The sequence below is a fragment of the Carassius auratus genome, unplaced genomic scaffold (genome assembly GCF_003368295.1).
Source record: "Carassius auratus strain Wakin unplaced genomic scaffold, ASM336829v1 scaf_tig00022461, whole genome shotgun sequence".
NCBI lineage: Eukaryota > Metazoa > Chordata > Actinopteri > Cypriniformes > Cyprinidae > Carassius > Carassius auratus.
Window position 1 is genome coordinate 1 of NW_020525186.1, and position 27,044 is coordinate 27,044.

At 37.3% G+C, this 27,044-nt stretch overlaps 2 long non-coding RNA genes across 2 annotated transcripts; one reads left to right on the forward strand and one right to left on the reverse strand.

Annotated features, from left to right (window-relative positions):
* Positions 1-687: 687 nt before the first annotated feature.
* LOC113077379 (uncharacterized) lies at positions 688-1,623 on the reverse strand. Its single transcript, XR_003281319.1, has 4 exons — positions 1,441-1,623; positions 1,130-1,254; positions 893-922; positions 688-745 (listed from the first exon to the last, which is right to left on the reverse strand). It is a non-coding gene; the product is annotated as an uncharacterized LOC113077379 (long non-coding RNA).
* Positions 1,624-23,333: 21,710 nt separating this feature from the next.
* Positions 23,334-25,114, forward strand: LOC113077378 (uncharacterized). Its single transcript, XR_003281318.1, has 2 exons — positions 23,334-23,403; positions 24,389-25,114. It is a non-coding gene; the product is annotated as an uncharacterized LOC113077378 (long non-coding RNA).
* Positions 25,115-27,044: the final 1,930 nt, after the last annotated feature.

The following is a 27,044-nucleotide window of genomic DNA, read 5'->3' on the forward strand; positions in this document are numbered from 1 at the left end:
ATAAAATTACCAATTATCAAATCACAAGAACAGTATTTTGCATGAATAAACTAGACTACAGCAAGCCTCCTGTCCAATCCTTTTTAAAATTTTGTCAATTTTATCACAAAATTCTAACTATGGATGTCATTCTGATGCTCTTTAATGTAGCATGAGAGATCTCCTCAGTTCAAGCTGCAGTGAGAGGTTCATGTCAACCTAAGAATATATCATCTCTTTCTTTATTACTAGTTATAACACAAAACAAACATGGATTTCCATTTAAGGAGGGCGTGATTGACTTTTAACTTGTATAAATAATAATTTGAGACTTTAGTTTTGCTCCTTCACAGATCTTCTTTATGCACCAAGAGCTTGTAACACTCCAAAGAGAAAGGAAAAATGTGACCCCTTTAAATCAGGAGAGCAGACCACAAATGTACAGTATAAAAAAAAAAACAATAATAATAATAAGCAGAAAAAGAATGAAGTGGAGTGATTTATTCTTTAAATTGTAAAAGGCTTGCTTGGAAAAATGTGACTGAAATGCAAAAATGAAAGCTGAAATAAAATATATATTAATTGTTCTCTGCGGAGCCAAACCTTCTCCATTCAGTGGATATTGCTGCTTCTGGTTTGTGAATTGTAATGCTCAGAATGTCTACAAAATATAATGTTATTCAAAAACATTACATCCGTAACCCATGTCTCCTGATGTTTCAGCTTTAATACTTACACATTCGCTTTAGTTTGTCAGAGATCTCCACTTCATGTCACAGCAGCACCATAGAAACAGAAAAACAAGGAGATTAGAAGTAGAATCACTTGATGATGAAAACTTATCTTATATATTTCAACTACTGTAGCACAATACAGTTAGTTTTTCTCTGGCTGTGTCAGCTGTAATACTTACATGTTTCATTTTGGCATTCAGAGATGTTGGCTTCATGTCACAGCAGCACACAGAAAGAGAAATTATGAGATTAGAAGTGAATGAACAGATGAACATGACATGCAAATCTCTATATGACTTGTGAACCTTAATCTTATGGTTTGAAAGCTTTATGTTGCATTTTGAGTGGTTTTAACATTTGCATCTACTGCCTTGCAACAAAAATCTCTTTCTTGCTGTATCATCTGTAATACTTACACTTTTGAATTTTTTAGTTCAGAGGTCCTGCTCCAAAAAAATAAAACACCAGCAGCTGCAACTATTACCAGCCAGAACAACAACAACAACAATCCATACTACAGCAGCCGGAGACAGACCTGGAACTGAAATGATACAACGAGAAACAGTCATTTGTGTGAATGTTGTGTCTGATTGATAACAAACACTATTTTAAGTTTAGAGTTCTGAAAGTTATTTGTACAACTGAAGCTTTTCTATTTTAAAGGAAGTTGGAATTCACCGACAGCTGATAAACCATCACAACTTCTTTAAAAGACTGAGTTACTCACCACTGACAGTAACAAAGTATTTCTGGTATAAGGTCTGTTTGTTGCTGCTGATTTTCGCATTATAGAGTCCAGCGTTTGTGGTTCTGGTGTTTGTGATGCTAAGAGATCCAGTCTGATTGTCTAGCTTCAGTCTGTCCTCTGAATCTCTCGTCAGTTTCATCATATAATTGTGAGCTCTTGGCCTCCATATCATGTTTTAGCTATGAGTTTTCCTTTATCTCCAAACCTCCACACTATCAGTTCATCTCCGTAAAGTGGAGGAACCTGAAGATCCACGGATCTCCCTCCGTCACTGACATGAGCTTCATATTAGCCTCACCAGCATCAATAACAGATAGAGACTCTACAAGAAACAGATTCACAGATAGATGATAAACATACTGAACACTGGCACTAGAATATTGATTATTTCATCTTATGGTAACCACATAAAAGCATGTACAGATTATTACAATTATGTCAGATTGACAGTTACAGCTGGTTGACTGATTTGGCTGGTCGTGAGGCATCTTATTATTTCATATCACAACACAGCAACATTTCATTGTTTGTAGAACTGCACCTGTCTGTGTTCAATTAACAATTAATTTTTCTATACAACAGGCAATACATATCTGTGTTCTGTTTCAAATGTAAGTCACTCAGGATGAACTTCTTTCTAAAACCGCAGACTAAAAATACACTCGCACTCTGCATCAAGCTGCGGTTCTGGATATCAGTCAGACTCATTCACAGCTGTGATATTCAGAACAACAGCATGACTGTGATACTGCGAAACTAAATCTCTGTCAGATTGTTTAACACATTATGAGTAATATTTCTAGGTTGTACTTTGAATCCGTTTTGTTCATTTGAATACACACACACACACCACACAGATGCATCTCAATAAATAAGAATATTGTGGAAAAAGTTCATTTATTTCAGTAATCAACTCAAATTGTGAAACTCATGTTATTTAATAAATTCAATGCACACACTGAAGTAAGTTTAAGTGTTTGGTTCTTTTAATTTTGATGACATTGGTTCACATTTAACAAAAACCCACCAATTCACAATCTAAACAAATTAGAATACTTCTCAAGACCAATAAAATAAAAACATTTTTTATGAATTGTTGGCCTTCTGGAAAGTGTTCATGTACTGTAGGGGTAAAGGCTCCTTTTCTTTAATTACTGCCTCAATTCGGCGTGGCATGGAGGTGACTTTGCTGGCCAGTCAAGCACACCAACACCATGGTCATTTAACCAAACTTTTGGTGCTTTTGGCAGTGTGGGCAAGTGCCAAATCCTGCTGGAAAATGAAATCAGCATCTTCAAAAAGCTGCTCAGCAGAAGGAAGCATGAAGTGCTCCAGAATTTGACCAATGGGCAACAATCCAATTCTTCTCCTTAGTCCCAGGTAAGACACCTCTGACGTTGTCTGTGATTCAGCAAATTCCTCGACACGTCTGTGTGTGGCGGCTCTTGAAGCCTTGACCACAGCCTCAGTCCATTCCTTGTGAAGTTCACTTAAATTCTTGAATTGACTTTGCTTGACAATCCTCATAAGGCTGCGGTTTCTCTCGGTTGGTTGTGCATCTTTTTCTTCCTCACTTTTTCGTTCCACTCAACTCTATGTTAACATGCTTGGATACAGCACTCTGTGAACAGCCAGCTTCTTTAGCAATGAATGTTTGTGGCTTACCCTCCTTGTGAAGGGTGTCAATGATTGTCTTCTGGACAACTGTCAGATCAGCAGTCTTCCTCATGATTGTGTAGCCTAGTGAACCAAACTGAGAGACCATTTTGAAGACTCAGGAAACCTTTGCCAGGTGTTTTGAGTTGATTAGCTGATTGGCATGTCACCATTTTCTAATTTGTTGAGATAGTGAATTGGTGGGTTTTTGTTAAATGTGAGCCAAAATCATCACAATTAAAAGAACCAAAGAATTAAACTTCTTCAATGTGTGCACTAAATTTTACTGAATACACGACTTTCACAATTAGAGCTGAATTACTCAAATAAATGAACTTTTCCACAACATTCTAATTCATTGAGATCCAGCTGTATATACAGGTGTATCTATATATAAAAGGAATTTGAAAACATCTAATTATTCAAAAATATGTATTCTCACCATAGACAGTAAGACGGAACTTAATATATAAGGTTCCAGTGTTGTGGCTGATTTCTGCTTCATAGAGTCCAGTGTGTTTGGTTTCTAGTGTTATTGATGGTGAGAGACCCCGACTGATCCAGCTGCAATCTGTCTTTGAAAATCTCATTATTGTTATATAAGATTTCATCTTCGTCAATTTGAGCAATGGTGGAACCTTTATCACCAAACCTCCACAATAGCAGGACGATTCCCTTATTTGAGTGAGATCAGGGTTTAGAGTCACAGAATCTCCCTCCATCACTGACACTGACTTCACTTCATCTGTTTCAGCACAAAACACTCCTGCAGAACAAACAGAGGATATTAAAATCATAACACAACTGGTAATGATGCTGAAGAATTATTCATGATCATTTAGTCTCATCTCATTAACACTGTGGTCTTTGTCAGTTCATCTCCCATTCTGCCGACACCAATTAGCAACCTGGGCCACTTATGCTGATATGTTTTGAGGTAATTGAGGGGGCTTTCACACTGGCAGTTTAGTGCGGAACGGGGCACAGTTTTCATGAAAAATCCCGAACTGTGGCACGGTTCATGTGAATGTGCAAGCAACACAGACTCGTGTGCGCACTTGTTCAGGAAGTAAAATATCCCGCGCTTTCGTAACACTGTTGATATCATTGTTTCCTCAACACACGAGAACCATGAGTGTCAGGGGAACGTTGATATGTGCTGAATTACACCATGCAATGAACATAAACGCAATTGTCATTCACCATGAAGTGCATAATAGCACCTAAATAACAAAAAAATTACAACTATGCTCAGTCGTGTTGTGTTCTCCATGCATTTTCCGTGTGCGCTTGCAATGATGTAAGGTGCCTGCAAACGCACCTGGGTTTTGATACAACTATTGAGTGTGAAAGCAGACCAATGCTTTGGGCGTCACCGGGAACAATTGCGCTCGGGCTCGGACAGCAGCAAACGAGCCCAGTCTAGGGCTGCACGATTAATCGCATGCGATTGTCAGTAAAGCTGGTTCTGTGATTAGCAGTACATGTCCATCACCTGCTTTCAAATGGAGCGGCACTTAACATACAGAGCCGTGGTTCGCTGACAAGCTACACAATATCGCGTTCATAACTGAATGCAGCTCATCTGCAATTATGAACGCGATATTGCTTAGCTTGTTATTGTATGATAATGTTGAAAACAGCTGAGTATAATTTTTTCAGGTTTCTTTGATGAATAGAGAGTTCAAAAGAGCAGCATTTAGCTGAAATTGTAAAATGATGTCTTTATCATCACTTTTGATCAATTTAAAGAATCCTTGCTAAATACAAGTATTAATTTCTATCATTTATTTAACTATATATATATATATATATATATATATATATACACTGACTAAGCTTTTGCATGATATAGTTTATAATGTTGCAAAAGCTTTTTATTTCACACAAATGCTGATCTGTGAATCCTTCTATTCATCAAAGATCACAGGAATACATTACATTTAAAATATATTCAAACAGAAAACAGTTATTTTAAAAAGTACAAATATTTCACAATATTACTGCTTATGCTGTACTTTGGATGAAATAAAGGTAGGCTTCGTGAGCATTAGAGACTTCTTTCAAAACATTAAACATCTTACTGTTCAAAAACTGTATAGACTAGTAGGTTATATAGATTACAGAAATGTTATATGTAATGTTATCTATGTGTGTGTGTGTGTGTGTGTGTGTGATTTCTGTCCCCCTCACTTCTGAAAAGATGGCTACGCCCCTGGCTTAACTGACAAGACACACATGACAATCGCATGCGATTAATCGTGCAGTCCTTCATACACATCTTCGGGCCTGGTGTTTCACAGCCTGCTTGTTCCCCTTTTTGGCCGTATTGTTTACCATAACCACAGTTTTACTACGATGCCACTAAGGTTAGTATTGGCCCATCAAAAACCATTGTTAATTTGTGGTCACCACGCATTATCTATAACCAAGGTTTTGTTTTTTGTTTTATCTGTAGTAAAAACGTTTTTTTTTTTTTTTTTTTCTTGAGGGTTCGTTGCCCCATCGTAAAATGCGGAAACCGAAACCGAAACTTTAAAGAAAAAAAGAGAATTGCGCACTTACCACACATCATTAGCAAACACAGGACGGTTTTAATAGTGCTCTTCATAATTTAGAATGGACTTTTGATGGATAGTGTTATTATCATTAATGCTCATTTGTTTCTGATCTACATCCACTCGAGTGACAGCGACAATTGTTTTCAAACCTCACTAGAGAGCAACAGAGTGACTAATGTACAAATAAATATGTTTATAAACTGTTAAAAAAAGAAGCATGAAGTTATTCCTATAGAGCAGCAGACTGAGCACACGATTCAAAAAAGAGAAAATGAAATAGTTTTCTTCTTCTTCTTCTTTGCGGTTTAAGGCGTTCATTACCGCCATCTCCCGTTTTTTTTCCTGCAGTGTTACTCCAGTTTATTTCAAGTAGGTATCGCTGCAGCCCGGAGACCTCCAAGTGGGAGGAGCTTTTGCCGCAAGTGGGCTGGACTTCACGGAGAGCTCCAAGTGGGAGGAACTTTTGCCGCTAGTGGGCGGGACTTTTACAAATGGGCGGGATTTAAACGGAAATTTCACATTGCGTCATTGTCGGGGTGCGCGCGAATGAGGATGGCATAAAGTAGCGATACTAATGAAAAACAGATTTATTGTTTTTCATTTTAGTTTAAATTTAATTAACAAGAGGTTATATAATTTTGTGACAACTGCAAACATTCAAGTATATTAAATTATATTAATTTTATAATTATATCAGTATCAAGAAAATGAATGAGTAATTTAGAGCAATAAAATGTTTACTGTACGTGAATGTTTTTCTTTATTGCAAGTTTGAAATCTGAGGGAGAATTATATTGTTTAGATTGTTACAACCCCCTTGGCTCTAGGTGAAACAACATTACAAAAGGCCACACGTGGAAGTAGGCTACATTTTACAAATAAACATTTAATTTAAAAAAAAGAAAAAAAATCTAAATAGTAATAAAAGAGTTAATAATAATAATAATAAAACATTCCAAGACTTAAGAGGAAAATAATATTGGTACCAAAGTCCAGTTTAAGACACTCATTTCCCCATCTCCTTTTTATCACCAACTCAATCACAGGTAACGCTCCAAACCATTAAAAATTCAAGTTTTATTTGTTATATGACATGCAAAAAGCAGTGAAATGTAGGTCTGGCATACTTTTTTTAGACTGTGCAAAAAAATAAAAAATAAGAGAAAATTAAATACAAATAATGAAACAACAGGAAAAAAATAAAGTTTTTTTTTTTGGAGATAATTAAATACAAATAATGAAATATACACAATATACTGTATTAAACTTCTACACAGATGATTTGTAGAGATGCTACACAGAAACTGCTACACAGATGATGTGCAGAGATGTAAACAATGTGCAGTGAGGATGAAATGCCTAGTTAGGTTGTCAAAAAAGTGCAGTGTGCAGAGAGTTATTGGGTAGCCCTAAACAACCAGTCTATAAAGTGCAGTGTGTTTAATGTCCATGTTTAGTAGTCTGATAACATGAGGGAAGAAACTCCTCCTGAGCCTCTCCGTCTTTGCCATCAGACTGCAGAAGGGTCTGCCTGACTGTAGCAGATGGGTTGGTGGGGTCTTTAAGGATCTTAACAGCCCTAGATTTACATCTCCTGGTTTGGATGTCTTGCAGAGAGGGGAGAGATGTTCTGGACATGTGCTCAGCTACTCTTCGCAGGGCATTTGAAGGTATTTGAAGATGCTCACTCTCTCCACTGTGGTCCCGTTAATGATGATTGGGGTAGATCCGCTGCTGCCTCAAATAGAAAAGAGTTATTGTAAAATATTATTACAATTTACAATATGAATGTTTCTACTGCATTTCTGAACAAATAAATGTAGGGCTGGTGAGCATCAGACTTCAAAACCCTAACAAAATCTGTCCAGCCCCAAACAGTCCTCTAGAACAGATATTTAAGGAATCTGAGGTTTTAACCTGCTTGATTTTCATCAGCACTGGAACACTTTGCTGCTGCTTTCACTCCAATGCTATGGATTATATTTTTACTGGAATGAAGTGTCATTAGTCACTAAACATTCAGTCCAATGACATCCTAAAATAATTCACTGTTGACAAGTTAACATTAATGCACATTCATGTGAGACGTCCACAGAATGTAATGTCATTTACATTCCAACATTTGTCATTTAGGACAGTGTCTAAACATACCCCTGGAGCAATTTTAGGGACAAGCGCTGTTGCAAATGTCCACCTTTAAAGTATGAACATAATTTATCCACACAAAGACCCACATACACACACACATTAGTCAAAAATCTTCAGAAAAAATAAATTACACATCTTGATGCATAGAAAGAACAAAAAAAAGTTTACAGGAAAGTGATCCTTTGGGTTTGCAGAGAGAGGCGGTAACCAGATCACTGAAATGTAACTTTTGGCCACCAAGACTTGAGCTTTCTGTAACACAAAGTTTACACATAATGTTTTTGTTTGTTTGTGTTTCCTACAATGACAAAATTAATTCTACACCTGTTGATATGTAATGCATGGTAGTGGACACTGCAGTTATCCTCATATATCCACTCTGTTATGATTATTATATTGAAAAATGAATTTGGTAATTAAAGTTGCATTTCAGTTGCATTACATTGTTTGGATTAACGTTACACGTAAAAATAGATAACATTTAAAAATTGTTTTGAAACAATGACCAGCTTTGTTAAAGTCAAGCATTATCAGTTAGGAGTTTTAACTAAGACTCATTCTTATGGAACACTGTACTAAATCTATTAATAGTTATTGATCGCTTAAATATCAGTGCAGTTATAATACATAGGCCTACATATTTTACGTAACGTTAGTAACAATTCCTGCTTAGTCTTCAGTGTCCGTAATCTGCAGCGTAAATCCTATATGTATTGCAGAAATATTTAGCACAAAAGGGTAACAGACACAATAAAGATGTAATTTATCTGTGCTGCTAATGCTGTCTTAACGTCCTTTCGGAATAATGGTAAATATGAGTTTTGAAGGTAAAAAAAAATTGCACATGAATGTCCTCCCATTTTCAAACTTGAATGCAATGAGCTTGTAATCATGATTTAACTACGTCAAGACTAAAACATCAACCGCCAAGATACTGCACTTTTTCGCAACTTGTAATACGTTGTACAAGTCTAGACTTACCCCTTCAAACTCCTCTTTCTTGACGCTGAAAAGCCTTGGGAAGTAGACGCCGTCTTTTTTTTTTATTATTAACCCCATGACATTAAATAAACCAATCAAAAGGCTCTGGAGGTTTGTACAGCCCACTTGGAGCTGAAGTCCCACCCATTTGGAGCTGACCCGCCCATTTGGAGCTGGCTCCGACCTCCGTTTATACCTATCTCGTTTATTTGCCTCCACCATATGTTCCTCATCACATCACATCTGTTCTAATTAACAAACGAGAGATATTTCTTCTGCCTTCCCCACTCACACCACATCACAAAACATCTTTATAGGCTACCTGTCCCTGACAGCTCAACTTTTCCTAGTTCTTTCATCATTTTACCTATTTGTTCTTCATTCTAATTGCAACTCATTATGGTTTCTAAAACCTGACATGAACTCACACACCAGAAAAATCTGATTTCGGTGGATAGTGTTATTATCCTTAATGCTCATTTGTTTCTGATCTACATCCACGTGAGTGACAGTGACGATTGTTATCAAACCTCACTAGAGGGCAAGAGTGATTAATGTACAAGAATGTGTATATACTGATAAAAAAAAATAGACCTGATATAGAGCAGCAGACTGACAATGGTTTTACTGTTCTTCTTCTTTGCAGTTTAAAAGCATTGCAATAATGCATTCTTTATTTTTCTCCATCATATGTTCCTCATCTCATTACATCCATTCTAATTGACACATTACAAATATTTATTCTGCCTTGTCCACTCACACCACTTCACAATACATCTTTATAGACTACCTGTCCCTGACAGCCTAACTTTTCTTAGTTCTTCAATTAATTTAACCTTTTTCTGGTCATCGTTATTTTTTCCTTCCTTGTCCCTAAGTTCCTCACAGCACTGCCTTATTTTGAATGGCATTCAAATGTCTTCCTTTTGTTTCAAGGTCCCATTGATGTTGCCATTCTCTAATGTCTTCTTTCTTTATTTTCAATTCAGATTTTGACATCTTAATATTGACTTCAATGTAAGTTGAACTTTGAAGTCAATATTAATTGACTTTTTTCACTTTCACTTTCACTTTTTCACTTTCACTTTCAGTTTCAGTGTTGTTTTTGTAATCACTTGTTTAGTAAAATTTTCCACCGTCTCAATATAAAGTCTGGAGTCCAAAACAGTCGAATCTCACTACATTTCCTTTACTTTTGCATATGTTGTCAATACTGCATTTTACAGGTCCTGACGGCTATTGGACATACCTGTCCTGAGACTGTACATTGCTTCCAATTAAAGCTTTATTTATTTTTCCTCTTAAATCCATATACCTATACTATACAACTTAATCCTTAACTATCCTCTCCTTAATATATTGTATTCTTTTTCCACATTAAAATATATTGTTACGAGGCTACTGTCTTTATTTATTCGCGTTTCCTTATTTCATTTACACTGTATCCATATCACTTCCTCTCATAAATCCTCTTTGGTTTCGGCCACCATACCTCGTTTTTCAATAATACACATAGCTTCTCTTTTACCTTTCTTTGCATTAATGTTGCTTTCTATCTTTCCAAAGTTTTCTTAATGGGACACTAGGAGGTCTTTTGCAATCTTACTTGATTTTATATGTTTTTAACTATGATCCCACTGGCAGGATATTTAGGAATATTCACACATACTTTATAGACATAAAATAAGATAGCAGAGGTTTTACAAATGAAAGTAACACACGTTTAAACCAATGAGCATTAAGCTGTGTCATCAGCGAGTCATTTCCCAACATGTCTTAAACTTCAGACCAGCAGCACTCTCATCTTCAGCTCTTTTGTTGAGATTACAAGACGTTCATCGTTTATTATGACTAGTGATGGGAACCCGAGGCTATCTGAAACTTTTCCGAAAAACGGTTCATTTATGGGCATTACGACATCTAGTGTTCAGACTTGTTTCTCCACCAAACACGTGACCAAACAAAGCTTCCGAGACATTAAAAAAGGGGAATCAGTCTGAGATCAATGTCTAATCCGATTCAATATAATATAAATTAGGCTAATTTGTTCCAGTGAGACCATAACTTGTGTCAGTCACATAGGTTATTGATTAATAATATCCTACAAGTATGCAATCACGTGTTTGAAAAATATTATGGTTGAGCTGTTCTAGGTCTCTGAGACCATAGAAAATTATTAAATGCAATAGAGGTGTGACGTGCATTCAGTTTGTCTGCCGTTGACATTACAATTTACTCAAAACTATTATACTGAATCGCAAACAACACACACAGTGCCCGAGTTTGTCCGTGTTCACTCCGTCTCGAATCTCGCGCACGGAATGCTCGTGAGAAACTCTTTCCCGTTGCTCGGTACGCTTTCAACTGAGACACTGTCTGTATGACAGTCATGTTACTTGATTTGGCAGATTTTTACATAGAGAGGGCGACAGCACACTGCGTTAAAATAAATGACATAAGCGGTTTTCATGTCCACTGGCCGAATTCAAAAACGAAACTAAAATTTAACAATCTTTGAGAGCAAGGTGGCCCCCTGGTGTTCCGGAGACCATACTCTGCGTAATGGGAGGATCGGCTCTGCACACACACACCAAGTCAAATACAATTAAAGGAAGCGCCAGATTTTTTTTCAAACCAGCGGTCCCTTCCGATACTACGTGCGTTCAAGATCAAACGTCATTAATCACGTGGTGTTGTTGGATCATCAGAGCCCCGGTATCAACTGTCCTATTGTAACGAAATCATTGTCCTATTATTGTCCTAAATTACTTTTCATCTTTTGTAAGAATTTTAATGGCTTAATTCATATGTTGGCTATATTATAATTTGTCCACATAAGAATAATTAATTAATAAATTAATTAATTTACTTATTATGTTAATTTATTTACAATGACTTAAACTCCAAATCTGGTGAATCTGTAAATTTTCTTTAGATAGTGTATTTGTCCATCAGGTGAGTTTGGTGCTGATGAAGTGAAGTCAGTGTCGGCGATGGAGGGAGATTCTGTCATGGATCTGTACATGACAGAATCTGATGATTTGTACAGCTGTGTGGTGAACAATCCCATTAGCAACCTGACTCAACACCTCAACAGCACTGAACTCTGTCACACATGTGCAGGTGTGGCTCTATATTTCCCTTTAATTATAAACTGTGGCGGACTGCCGTAATCTGACCATAATTAACTGATAAATATTTTTTTTACTTTTCATAATTACATAAAACATTGATGCTTAAACTCTTGCAAGTGAAGTAATTAAAATGCAAGTATTGTAATACACTTACTGTGAAATATTACTTTTTTATTTATATTTAATATATAGTAGTATTAAAGTAATACTGCATGTGTAAGGGATTATAATAATAACAACAACATTTAAATTACAATTTAAAGTCCAGGTACAAGTCAATGCAAAGGCATTTACTGTGTTCAGTTTAGTCTCTGAAAATGGTTTTGTAATGTAGGATGGTGTTACAATGGAGGTTGAGGATACAAATGCTTTACTCTTAAACATGGTCAGACAGGCAGGGTCCAGTATCAGCAAACAACATGATCCCAGGCAAGGACAAAGAGTAATCCGCAAACAGGCATTAGTCAGGGCAAGCAGCAGAACCATCGTAAAAAAACAGATAAATAGTTAAAGATCCAAAAAAAAAACAACAACACAAAGGCAAGGGGAAACAAGGAAACATGGGCAGGAACACAGAAACTAGTAAACATTACAGGCTAAACAATACTGGACCATGAGTGAATGGATAACCAGGCTATAAATAAGGTGAGTCTGCTGGAGGTAACAAGACACAAGTGTATGCAATAAGTGGTGATGAGTCCAGCAAAGGATTATGGGAAATGTAGTCTGTGGGAGACTGGGAGTTCATGGGTATTCCAGCTGGAGATCGTGGTTTGCTCTCAAACCAGTGCATTTAACTCTAAAATTTATTTTGGTGTACATTTTATCAATTTCATTTGATTCATTTATTCATTAATTTTATTCTCTCAGAAGTCTGTATCCTCTGCTGTGGTTTTCCTGAAGCTGTGATCCTATTGGCTCTTTCTATTCCAGTGGGCGTGGCTGCTTTTGCTGTGCTGGTAAATGATATAACCCTGTTTTATGACATCACATCCAGAAGTCTTCATCAGAAGAAGAGAGACCAAATGTCAACATTACACACTGATAATTCAGACACTCAGGAAAGTGGAGATGTTTTTGAGTGGGGACATTACATATTAAAAACTAATTTACATAATTATTGATTCTTTTTTTTTTCATTTCAATTGTAATTGTAGTGTTTTTCAAAATGCAAATCTTTCTAACGCAGCTTTACAAGAAGTAGTCCCTTAGAAACACACTTTGATCAATCAGTCAATAATTATATTTGTATGATAGTATTTTTTGTATTCTGTTGTATTTTTATAAGATAAGTTGCAAGACCAAAGACTCCCACTCAATTAGAAAAGTATGTCTACTCCTGTATATATTTTTACATCTGAATAAAAGCTTAATTATGTCCACTGAGTGTTAATTTAAATAAGAAAAGCTATTTTGACCTATTTTATGTTTTATTAGTTTATTTTTTGTGTTCTAGTGATATTGCTTTCCACATTTTATCACTCAGAATAATGTGATACTATTCATTAAACATATGTTGTAAGCCTTGGTAAAGATGTAGGTCACTTCAATTGATTTGTGTGATAATATATGTTAGATCATTTAGTTATAGGTTAGTGGAGTTCTTATTGCTTTTTTGAGTCAAGCGCTTATGAAAGAAAAAAAAATACTCTGAGCACATAAGTAGACAACAGTGATACGAGAGTTGCCATGTGCTCTAATTAAATTTAGTAATAACTTGACATGAAGGTGGGGTGCAAGTGAGTTGATGCCAATTCTGATACAGTTTTTTTTCTGCTGATTTTTATTTTAAAAAAATTAAGCAAGAGACAAGAAAGCATAAAACAGTACATGAGAAAGATATTTATTTGCTTTGCTGCAGGCTGAACTGGCCTTAAAAAAATCTGTAGCCGTCTGAAATGAGTGATTAAACTGCATTTTAATCACAGTCCTAATAAAGATGATACATATATGTAGCATGAACAGTTTTTTACTTATTTTTTATTTTAATTAGATTGTACAACTACAAGGTTTATAGCAAACAAAGTGGTCTGGCTTCAGCTTTGGTAAATTATACTAAAAATGTAATTCACTTTCTGACAGAAGGTGGCGCTTATGGAACAGCAGCAATTCCTTGGTTGTCGCTGTAAACAAAGCAGCGCTGTGCTTATAAAGAATGCTTTGATATTTATAGAGGTAAGATGGAAAGAAAATGCCAATGAAACTTTTCTGAAGACAGAAAGTTACTTCAGTAATACGATTATGTAAACCTTAACCACCAATTCAATATTTAGGATTTTCTTCTAATATTTCCAGCATCAGAAACAGTGAGCTTGCTCTGTCTGTACACTATTTTCTCAGCTAGCGTGTTCTCTCTTCTTTAACTCCATCTTTATTGTGTCCCATCTCTAGCCTCTGTTAATGTCCTTCGTTATATAACTACATATTTGTGCGATCATATTAAGATGTTTGTCTGTGAGATCTGCGAGATCTCTCATGCGCGCCGAGGCTGTCTGTCAGTCTCTTAGCTGTCCATCGTGATCGATGATAACGCTTGCTCCAGGGATAGGGATGGGGGGTGGGGGTTCAGCAACCTTGCCGCTGGTGCCACTTCTCATGGGCGTAAAGTCCGATCCTTGATCCGCACACTCGACCGCAGATGGAGCAGGGGAAACCAGATACCAGGGGGGTACCAGCCGCCCGTTGGTGTCTCTTGATTCGCCTCATGGATCGTTGGTCTTGGTTGGTTTGGTGTATTTGAGAGACCGCAGCAGCACAGGTGGCCTGCCAGGCTGATCGGTCAAGTGCCAGAGATTCTAGCTTCGTGAGGGGGATGTTTGCCCGCTTAAGGAGGTCCCTGGTATAGTCCTTAAAACGACGCTTTTGCCCTCCAGCGGAACGTTTCGCACCCACTAGTTGACTGTAAAGGACTTGGCGGGGCAGGCGATGTTCAGGCATGCGTATGGTGTGCCCTATCCAACGCAGATGTTTTCTGGCCACAGCAGCTTCCATACAGATTGAGTTGGTGTTGCTGAGGATGACTGTATGGGGGATTCGATCTTTCCAGGACAAGCTGAGGATTTTTTGTAAGCAGCGAATATGGAAGGCCTCTAGGTGGATGATGTGCTGGCGGTATGAGGTCCATGACTCTGCCCCATAAAGAAGAGTGGAGAGACATACCGCATTGTAAACAGCAACCTTGGTACTGACCTTCAGGTTACGATTTTCAAAAACCCTGCTGCGTAGGCGTCCAAAAGATGATGAGGCTTTATTTATCCGAGTGTGTATTTCTGTGTCAAGGGAGCTGCTTGAGGACAGAGTGGAGCCGAGGTAGGTGAAGTGGTCCACTGATTTAAGTGGAACACCATTTATGTGAAAACTGGGGGGTGTGGGAACGGGGGTGGTGAGATGGAACATGACCTCGGTTTTTTGAGTGTTAACCTGCAGGCCGAAAGATTGGTACAGACTGGATATGGTGTTAAGGGCGTACTGCATAGAGTCTGGGCTGTGGGCTAAGACTGCACAGTCATCAGCATACTGAAGCTCACAGATCTGGCGGGTCTTTGTCTTTGTGTGAGCTTGAAGCCGACGAATGTTGAAGAGGCTTCCGTCAAGTCGGTATTCCACATGGACACCGTCTTCATGTCCCAGGACACGGTGGAAAAGGCAGGTGATGGCAGAGAGGAGGATGTTAAAGAGCATCGGAGCCAGGACACAGCCTTGCTTCACCCCAACGTTTACCCCAAAAGACTCTGATTGGAGTTCTCCCATGAGGACTCTGGCTTTCATCCCGTCATGCAGCTGCTGTAGGATGCTGAGAAACTTGGGTGGTACCCCAATTTTGGATAGGTATTTCCAGAGCAACTCACGGTTGATGGTGTCAAAGGCTTTGCTGAGATCGATGAAGGCTACGTAAAGGTCTTTGTGATGCTCTCGACTCTTCTCCAGCAGCTGCCTCAAGACAAAAACCATGTCTGTTGTGGATCTGGTCTTCCGGAAGCCACACTGCGTTTCCGGAAGCACAGCTTCCGAGATGTGCTCAACCAGTCTGCTGAGCATGATCTTGGCCAGTACTTTCCCTGCGATGGAGAGGAGAGATATCCCACGGCTGTTGCCACAGACTGCTCGGTCTCCTTTCTGCTTGTATATGACAACAATGTTAGCATCCTTCCAGTCCTGTGGGAGGGTCCCATGTTCCCAGATGTTTTGAATCAGGAGGTGCAGGCGACGCGTGAGGGTGTATCCTCCATGTTTGAAAACCTCTGCAGGGATTCCATCGGGTCCAGCGCTTTTGTTGTTTTTCAGACCTGAAATAGCTTGCCGGAGTTCTGAGAAAAGTGGTGGAGTATCCAGGTGCATGGTTGGTGGCAAGTCTGGCAGATTATCCAGGATGTGTTGGTCAACAGGGTTGGTGTGGTTGAAGAGATTCTCAAAATGATTTACCCAACGGGCAAGAATCTCGTGGCGGTCCTTGAAGAGCGTGGACCCCTCAGCTGATCGGACTGGAGCAATCACCCGCTTCCTGGGGCCGTACAATGCTTTTATGGCATCGTAAAAGCCTTGAGTGTTATTGCAGTCTGCCAGGTTTTGGATTTCGTGCGCCTTTTTTACCCACCAGATGTTCTCCATAGTCCGAAGGGCTCGCTGGGTTTCTGCTCTTACTGTCAGTCACACACACACACACACACACACCAACGAGCGCGGCGCACACACAGACATAACAGTAAGAAAACTCCCGTTTGATAATAAAGAGTGACGATGGCGAAGAGCAGTGGTGGACAGTAACGGAGTAGCTTTACTTCGTTACTGTACTTAAGTACATTTTTCAAGTATCTGTACTTTACTGGAGTAGTTTTATTTTGAGTAACTTTTACTTTTACTTCACTACATTCCAAAGCATAAGATCGTACTTTTAACTTCACTACATTTCATAAAACATATCGTTACTCCCTATAATATATCACGTGCTCCGACACGCAGAAGCGGTGTCTGATTCATCATGAACAAACTGAGTCTTTTCAAAATAAACTTTAATCGGATCGCAAATCACACCAAACGATTCGTTTACGAATTAGAATGATCCGATTGCAGCTGTTCTGGAGTCGACCACTCACTGATTCAAATGAACCGTTTAGTGCGAGTCACCAGAAGTAAGAACCGGGAGATCTTGTGAGCGCGCGTGCGTCTGATGTTGCTAAAAGTTATCAATGTCGAAATTTAGGATTAATTATTGTAACTGAAAATCATATTTAGGTCAAAATTGTCAGTTGTTTGGGAACTAAATCCGCTGTAAAGAGTGATCTGTTTAAGCCCACTGAAATGCTGACATGCAGACACATCAATCAGCGTCTCTGTGTTTTAGGTTAAAAAATAAAATAAAATAACCTTTAAACTAAAACAGATTAAATAAAATAACTCATGCATGTCCAAATTCCCCGCTACCGTAATATTAACAGTTTTATTAAAATGCTACCATGACATCTGTTTTTATATTGTGTATTAACAGTAACGTTATACATATGTATATTGTTTGGATTAACTAGACGAGTAACGTTAGACAGACATGAATGTTTATTCATAACAGTACTGAAAAATAAGTAAATATTGTAGCTGATGCTAAATGTCTAGCTAACAAGCTGGTGCTAACTTTTTTTTTATAAATAATGTCCAAATATTTTTATTCAACCACCTATATATATGTATATAGATTACATCTAGGGACAAAAGAAAGGATGTGATGTTCAGAACATGGTAACTAGTAATTATCAAAGAGGGGAAGAGATGCACCCCGTTTGGCCAGGGGTGTTTTTACACCACAGAAAAGGTTTGAGAAGGAAAAAATCATTATGAAAATATAATTATATTTTCCTTAAAATGTTCTTCCTAACTTCAGGCCTTATTATCATGTCATATATAACTGTGATGTTCTGTAAAACCACAAACTTTAAAACACTTTCACAGATCACAGATTCCGAAATAAAATTTGCTAGCACAACTATTAATAGTTCTAATAATAAATCATCATATTTTCATGATTTCTAAAGATCATGTGACACTGAAGACTGAAGGAATGATGCTGAAAATACAGCTGCACATCACAGAAATAGATTATATTTTAAAGGATATTAAAATAGAAACCATTATTTTATATATTTTATTTTGATAATTTAGAATTATTACTGAAATACAACCTTTTTTTGTTTCAAACAGATCAATGAACAATAATAAATGAAGTACCTGGAGCTGACAATGAAGTAAATGTATAATAATTGGCAAAGATGATTAATTTAGCGCTGTAAACGCGCGTGTGAGGGGCGGAGACGCGCCGCAGAGCGTCAGACGCGCGTGAGGACCAAACAGAACGGTATAAACTTCACTCCTCTTATTATTTCTCTTTTACTATAGCGATTTATTTTTAGACACGTGATCTGAGTCTTTCATAGATTTGTAGAGTTATTAGAGTATAGAGTTATTAGAGAAATTGAGTAATTTTTTTTTTTACATTCTTTGGTCGAAGTTTTCAGATCGGCAATTCGGAGCCTGTTCGCGACTCGGTTGATTCAGATCGGTACTTCGGAGCCTGTTCGCGACTCGGTTGATTCAGATCGGGACTTCGGAGCCTGTTCGCGACTCGGTTGATTCAGATCGGGACTTCGGATCATGTTCGCGACTCGGTTGATTCAGATCGGCACTTCGGAGCCTGTTCGCGACTCGGTTGATTCAGATCGCCACTTCGGAGCCTGTTCGCGACTCGGTAGATTCAGATCGCCACTTCGGAGCCTGGTCGCGACTCGGTTGATTCAGATCGGGACATCGGAGCATGTTTGAGATTTTTTTTAATTCAGATCTGGACATCGAAGCAGGAAAGAATTTTTATAAATAATGTCCAAATATTTTATAAAGAAAGGATGTGATGTTCAGAACATGGTAACTACAGTAATGATCAAAGAGGGGAAGAGATGCACCCCGTTTGGCCAGTGGTGTTTTTACACCCCAGACAAGGTTTGAGAAGGAAAAAAATCATTATGAAAATATAATTATATTTTCCTTAAAATCTTCAGGCCTTATTATCATGTCATATATAACTGTGATGTTCTGTAAAACAACAAACTTTAAAATACTTTGTTCTTACTGGTGAAAATCAGATGGTCATCTCTGTTTTCTCTCAGGTACATCACAGTGTAAGCTTCACAGTTAACATTACTCTCATCAGTGTAGTCCATATCAACAACAAAAATATATCTTGACTCCATATAGTGGTTATTTTGGGGAAAATCCCAGGTATTTTGAGCAGTAGGATTATAAAATTTTTTTTTTAAAATGTGCTAATATAAAATTAAATTAGCCTTTCAGTACTTTTTTTACTTAAGTACATAAAAAATGTAGTACTTTTGTACTTTCACTTGAGTAAAATTGAAAAAGGAGTACTTTTACTTTTACTGGAGTAATATTTTATTATACGTATCTGTACTTTTACTCAAGTACTTGATTTGTGTACTTCGTCCACCACTGGCGAAGAGATTTGCTTAATAATGTTGTCGTGCAAATTTTATCTTACCAAACATTTCTAATTTGCAATATTATTAAGACGTTTGTTTGTGAAATCTGCGAGATCTCTCATGCGCACTGCAGAGGCTGTCTGTCAGTCACACACACACACACTGTTTTTTTCCCCTTTGTCTGTAGGTTATGAGAACATGCAAACTCTACACACCCAAAACAGCATCTTCATTACTTCTTGTTGTGAGGTGACAATGCAGCTCAGTGTTACTGAGTTACATTATGTGAGTCTAGGAGAGCATAAGTCTAAGTGGACGTCCATGACATGCGGAGTCCCACAAGGCTCAATTCTTTCACCGCTCTTGTTTAGCCTGTATATGCTTCCACTAAGTCAAATAATGAGAAAGAACCAAATTGCCTATCACAGCTATGCTGATGATACCCAGATTTACCTAGCCTTATCTCCAAATGACTACAACCCCATTGACTCCCTCTACCAATGCATTGATGAAATTAATAGTTGGATGTGCCAGAACTTCTTCAGTTAAATAAGGAAAAAACTGAAGTCATTGCATTTGGAAACAAAGATGAAGTGTTCAAGGTGAATGCATACCTTTACTCCAGGGGTCAAACAACTAAAAATCAAGTCAGGAATCTTGGTGTGATTCTGGAGACAGACCTTAGTTTCAGTAGTCATGTCAAAGCAGTAACTATATCAGCATACTATCATTTAAAAAACATTGCAAGAATTAGATGTTTTGTTTCCAGTCAAGACTTGGAGAAACTTATTCATGCCTTTATCACCAGCAGGGTGGACTATTGTAATGGGCTCCTCACCGGCCTTCCCAAAAAGACCATTAGACAGCTGCAGCTCTTCCAGAAAGTGAAGTGACATTCAGCCAAGTATGGTGACCCATACTCAGAACGCTGCTGCCAGGATTCTGACTAAAAGCAGAAAATCTAAACATATCACACCAGTCCTCAGGTCCTTACACTGGCTTCCAGTTACATTTAGGATTGATTTTAAAGTACTTTTACTCGTATATAAGTCACTAAATGACCTAGGAATGAAATATATTGCAGATATGTTCACTGAATATAAACCTAACAGAGCACTCAGATCATTAGGATCAAGTCAGTTAGAAATAGAAATACCAAGGGTTCACAGAAAACAAGGGGAGTCCGCCTTTAGTTACTATGCTGCCCGCAGTTGGAATCAGCTTCCAGAAGAGATCAGATGTGCTAAAACACTAGTCACATTTAAATCTAGACTCAAAACCTCTGTTTAGTTGTGCATTTATTGAATGAGCACTGCGCAATGTCTGAACTGATTGCACTATACTTTCACTGTTTTTTTATTTGTTTTTTGTTTTTTATGTAAAATAATTTTCTAACTGTTTTTAAATTTATTTTAAGTAAATGTTTTAATCATTTTAAAAGTTCTTTAGTTTTGTTATTATTTTACTTTATGATTATTTTACTTTCTTTTATGTAAAGCACTTTGAATTACCATTGTGTACAAAATGTGCTATATAAATAAACTTGCCTTGCCTTGCCTTACTGTTAGCAAGCACTGCTACATCAGCTCTGAACTCAATGTCAGTAAAGTCAATGATTCAACGTGAGATGTTCAGAAACCTTTACAAGCAACCTCTTAAAACAGTGGACTGGGAGAAATGGGAACATGAGCCAGTAGCAGTTGTTGTTAAACTGAATTTCTAGAGTCTATTGTCTAAGAAAACCATGTGAGTAGACATACAGACTGTGTGGGAGGTGTAACTGGAGCAGTTTATTCACACTTTCTGCAGAGCTTCACAAAACCACTTCACTACAGACCAACAGCACGCTGCTCTCCAGCTCGTCTGTGGCTACAGCTCTCAAAAACGTGTTACAAAATTTCTGTCGGGTTTTGTTTTAAATGTCGCCTTTTCAGAATTCAGGTCTGATGTTGTTTGAAGAAAATGTTTGAGACATTTATTTTCGTCTGTTTGTGCTCATGGAGTCTGCCTGGTAAGCATTTTCAGTTCTATGTATATTATCATTTATCCATACCAAAAAAAAAAAACATTCTGATTCATGATGTTCATTTTGACCGTTTTTTTCTCTTCCACTCACATCAAAGGGTTTGTTATTGTACATTATTGAATTACTCATTAAAATTATACAGTCAGTAAATGTTTTGCAAGTATACATTTTTAGATGAGTTCAAAGTGTACATATTTGTTTTTTAGGTGTGTTTAGTGAAGAAGTGAAGTCAGTGTCGGTGATGGAGGGAGATTCTGTCACTCTAAACACTGATGATACTGATATACAGAAAGATGATCAGATATTCTGGAGATTTGGAAACGACATTCTCATCGCTCAGATCAACAGAAAGAACAATGAGAGCAAGTTTTATAATGATAATGCTGACGGTAGATTCAGAGACAGACTGAAGCTGGATCATCAGACTGGATCTCTGACCATCGCTAACATCACAAACACAGACTCTGGACTTTATAAAGTAACCACCACCAGCACACAGACGCCGCTCAAAACATTCAATCTTACTGTCTATGGTGAGTAGAGAATTACTGACCCTTTAGACCCTATAGATGTGTGATCGATCGATATGGCTTTATTAAAAAAAAATCATCTTAATCATTTTAAACTTGAAATAATATAGCTGACTAAATAATACATAAAAAGTTGAATTGATTTTTCTCACTATGTGCAACAATTGCATGATAATTACAGCTCAATTAAAAATAAAGCCTAATGAAAACTTTGTGTTATATTCACAATTTAAACGTCCACATTAATGCTTAAATTATTTTGTATAAATTTTTAAGATAATCTCTAAAATCTAAATGAAATAAATATAATTATATGGTACAGAAATAATTTTCACACAATAGTTTTTGAAAATTATTTAAAATCATTTAGTGTAAGACTTATATTTTTTATATTTTTCATATTTGAAGATTGAAAGTCTCAGTCTGGGACAAGAGTAAAACTAAAAATCAGTACATACAACTAAATTTAACTCCAGCAAGTTGCACATAAACACATATATATGTTTCTTTGTTTTAGTTTTAGAGGGATGTTTATCATAAATGATATGATTTTTCAACTAATTAACTAAATCGTTACATTGATACTGATATTTTAATTTAATTTTAGATATCGAGACGGGGGTTGTTAGGGTCATCACTGATATATGTGTAATGAACACATCTGTGCCTGACACAATGAACTTCAACTCACATCAAATGCTGACAAATAAAATGGCACTCTTACTCTTAAATAGATGAATTCTCTAATATCTCTTCTCAGCTCATCTGCCTGTTCCTATAATCAGCAGAGACTGTTCATCTTCATCCTCATCCTCGCAGCAGAATTGTTCATTGGTGTGTTCAGTGGTGAATGTGGGTCATGTGACTCTCTCCTGGTACAAAGGAAACAGTTTATTGTCCAGCATCAGTGTGTCTGATCTCAGCATCAGTCTCTCTCTACCTCTGGAGGTGGAATATCAGGATAAAAACAGCTACAGCTGTGTGCTCAACAATCCCATCAGCAACCAGACTCAACATCTGGACATCACTCAGCTCTGTCACACATGTGCAGGTAGGACAGTTCTGATCTCCTAGTGCTTATATATCAGGTAGTGTTTGTTGTAGATCAGACTGACAGATTAATTCACACCAACTGCTCATTTTGTCTGTTACAGAACTCAACCTAATCAAATTGTACATAGTGCTGATCTCTGCTGCTGCAGCTGGGTCTCTGTTGATTGTTGCTGCACTCATGATCTTCTGTATCTGCAGGAAACATAAAAAAGTCAACCAAGAAGGCAAGTATGACCTAAAGCTTTTAAATCTGTAAAATAAATATTATTATTATAGTCTTTAACGTCTATCATTATCGTTCCAACAGATACAACATGTGGAGAAGAAATCACTTACTCTGAAATAACATTCAAGAAAAGAAAAGCACAGAAATCGGTAAGAGCATTTATTTCAGTGCAAATCTTTTTCTTGTGATCTGTGGTAACAAGTATTTATGCAGAGTGCAATAAAGTTAAGGCGTTCATTAAGTCATTAAAAACAGAAATGATGGTGACACTGCGCATAAATAAGTAGTGCAGCAGTACTTCAGCCACATTTAAAGATTTGTCAGTAACAAGCAATGTTTGTCAGTTATTAGTGCAAACGACAGATTGCCGTTTTATTTTTCACACCCGCTGAGCCTGCTTTTGGTTCATTGCATCCTGTGTCAGAATATCGCCTGTTGTGCAGTCATTGTTTATTTCAGATCATTTCCTTTAGTTTTTTCCTCTCTTGCTAACTCTCTTTTGATGTCTTTGAGTCCTATGCTGTATAAATGAGGGAATCTTCCAATTTTGGTAATATTTAGTTTAAGTAATCGTCTGTTCAGTTTTATTAAAGAGTACCTTGGCTGCTTGACAAGCTAGTTTCACAGTAGTTTCACCAATACTGTCGTGGTGCATGCTGGGAACTAACTGTAGACCTGCCTTCAGCACTGCAGGCATCACTAATAGCTTACAAATCTTCCTGAAACTCTTCACAATAATAGTAATAATAATCAATTATATATTTTTTTCAACATTAAGAGTAGATATGTACATTTATTTGCTGAATGTATGGTCAGTACATTATACTTTTCTCTTTTGCCATTCATCATCTTTATTTTGCCTTTATCTGAACATCAAAAAGTGCAACTGAAAATAAGGAGTGAAAATGTATCCCATAATGCAGTATATGATACTTTTATATCATAATATCAATAACATAAAAATGGTTTTACCCTCCAAAATGTGGAGATACTATAATAAGTAATTTACTGAAATAAAAAGTATTAAAGTTGTTCTAGTGTATTTTCATGGCAGAATTTGGATGAAGGTAATGATAAATAAATAAAATGATAAATGCATTAGTGATGTGAACTTGTGCTTCTGTTTTGTTACAGAGAGATAAAGAGGAGACTGAGGTGGTGTATGCAGGAATCGCTGGGAGATGCTGATCAGAGTATGATTCTGGAGGTGAAATACTGTGAAATAGTGTTAGTGTGAAACTTTGTTTATTTGAACATAAATGTATGCTCATTTTACACGTCACAAGAATCACACACAGATCTTTCAAGATCAGTGAGTTTCTGGAAATGAACTGAAATATTGCCATTCCCCACTGACAGAATGCATCTTTGACTGACAGAAAAAAACCTTTCCATAAAATCATCCGATTTGAAGCGTATCAGTCACACAAGATTCGTTCTTAGGATATGTGTATGTAGAATATAGAAGGATATTTGCCCATTTTCTTTTCTTTTTCAATTAATTTATTTTTTTCAGTGGATCTGGAAGATGCTTATTTTTATATCCAAATCCAAAGCCTCCCATCACAGACCATTACTGAAGGGGTGGTTTAACTATACACGGTACAGTCACCATTCACACTGTCCCTGGCCCCATGCACTTTTACCAAGTGTCCTTTTAAAATCAGGTGGATAGTCAATAGTTTTGTCAGTGCTGTAGTAAAGGTTTATGAGCATAAACATGTCATTTCACTTACAACTCTTTCTTACGATGACATTTTCATAAATACAATTCTTTAAAAGTTATATGCAAGATATTTAATTTGTTATAACTTTAGATTTCCTTTTGTACAATATTAAATAAAGACTCTTTATACATTCCTTAAAATGTCCTGCCTCATTTTGACCTTTTAAAAGAAAGACTGTCATCATGGGTTGTTTGGAGGGAGGAAATTCTCGAAGGCGGGGAACCGATGTCAAAACAAATGTCAATCTAATGAGAAGATTTGAAAACAAGTGGTTCATTCATAAATTAGGCAACTTTACAACTTTACCTGACTTTAGAAGACGCTGAATCGGAGACCTCACTGCATTTGGCGTAGACAGCAACACAGATTATAATGGGCTCTACTGTCTTGTGTCATATCACGTTTCATGACATGGTGTAAATGGAAATTTTAACAAATCAGACAACTATCCAGTCAGTAAAAACACACGAAGTGGCCTGGTGTAAACACGCCCACAGATGAGACGGAAAACACTGAAGTGTGAAGGCTTCATTAAGTCTTAATCATTAATCTGATCATCGCTGTGGGTGTTTCCATCGAAAACAATCAGTTAAACAGTTAGGAAGATTTTGACCACGAGTGGAAAAAACACCTAGTGTGAAATCAGAAGCTATGGTGAAAAGAGCTGACAACAACCAAATAAATGTGTGAACTTTGGTCTATATTCTACACTGCTCTTAATTCCACTTTTATCTCTCATCATGACTATTTTAACACGTTGTTGCTTTAATGGATGTTAAACCCCTAAAATATATTGATCCACAGATGTTTGATCTGATCAAGTATCTTCATTGTGTTCAGCTGTAAAAATCAGTGTTTGGTTTAGTCAGTGTATTTATAATCAAACTCCAGAATTAAATTAGTGGTTCCCAACCAGCCCCCAACCTTGCGTAAAAAGACGAGCAAATTATGCATTGTTGGGGGCTCCAGAAACGTAGTTGGTAACCACTGAACTAAACCACTAACATCAGCTGCCTTCGATTCATTTACCACATGAAAAGCTTTTCAGCAAGACAAATGAGTTCAAAACATGGTAACATAGTACCAAGTGATCATTTGAGAGCAGATGATGAAGAACAATGTAACTGTAGACACACTTTAACATGATATAGTTTAATGCACTTCTGCTAAAATAAATGGTGATAAGAAGTTCTGCAAGAAACTTAAGCTTTCAGGAGCCACAAGTGACCAAAAACAGTCCAGTTAGTCCTGCTTGTTCGTATGTGAACGTGTGTGAGAGATAATCAGAGCAGAAACTTAGCAGTGCATTAGAAAGTTTGTTTTTAAAACTGAAAAGGGGGCATTTAAATCACTGCACGTATCTTCATATTTGAACATTTTAGAGTGCTTGTGTAGAGGCGGTTGTATCTGTGATTTTTGCAGGACTCCAGTTTAGCAGCCGCTGTAGTAACTTTTGCCCTGTGAGCTTTAGACGCTGGTACTGCTGGTGAAGGTCTGCACATGAGTCCTCACTCTCCGCTGTAAACAAACAGCGTCATCAGCTACGTGTGAGTGTCAGACAGAGGACGTTTGCACTCAGGACAGTCGTGAACACATTGAGAACACTTCGCCTAGGTGGTGGATTAAAGGTAATAATGTTGTAAATAATATTTAATTTCTTGCACAGGCTGATTGTTTCACTTCACAAGAACTCTTATTAATTTGGTCTTTCCTGTGTATGCTTTTCTTGCTCTTAAATAAAAGGACAGTGGTTTCACCTTCCAACATTTTTTTTTACTGCTCTACTGAGGAACAAGAGACTGCTACATCTTGGACGGCCTAAAGGGGGGAGTACATTTTCAGTTTTTGGGTGCGCTATCTCTTAAAGCGCCTATTCTTAACCATATGGCCGCGGCCCACGCTTGGGCTGTGAGCGCCACCTGGAGGGCCGCAAAAAACTTTACGTTTTTCACCTGTGAAGGCCGCGGGACCAAACAAGTTATCAATTGAAGACACCAGAATGACCACTGTTATCCATGAGACACTTACAATACACCATCCCACCAGTGGCAGTAATGCCTCAG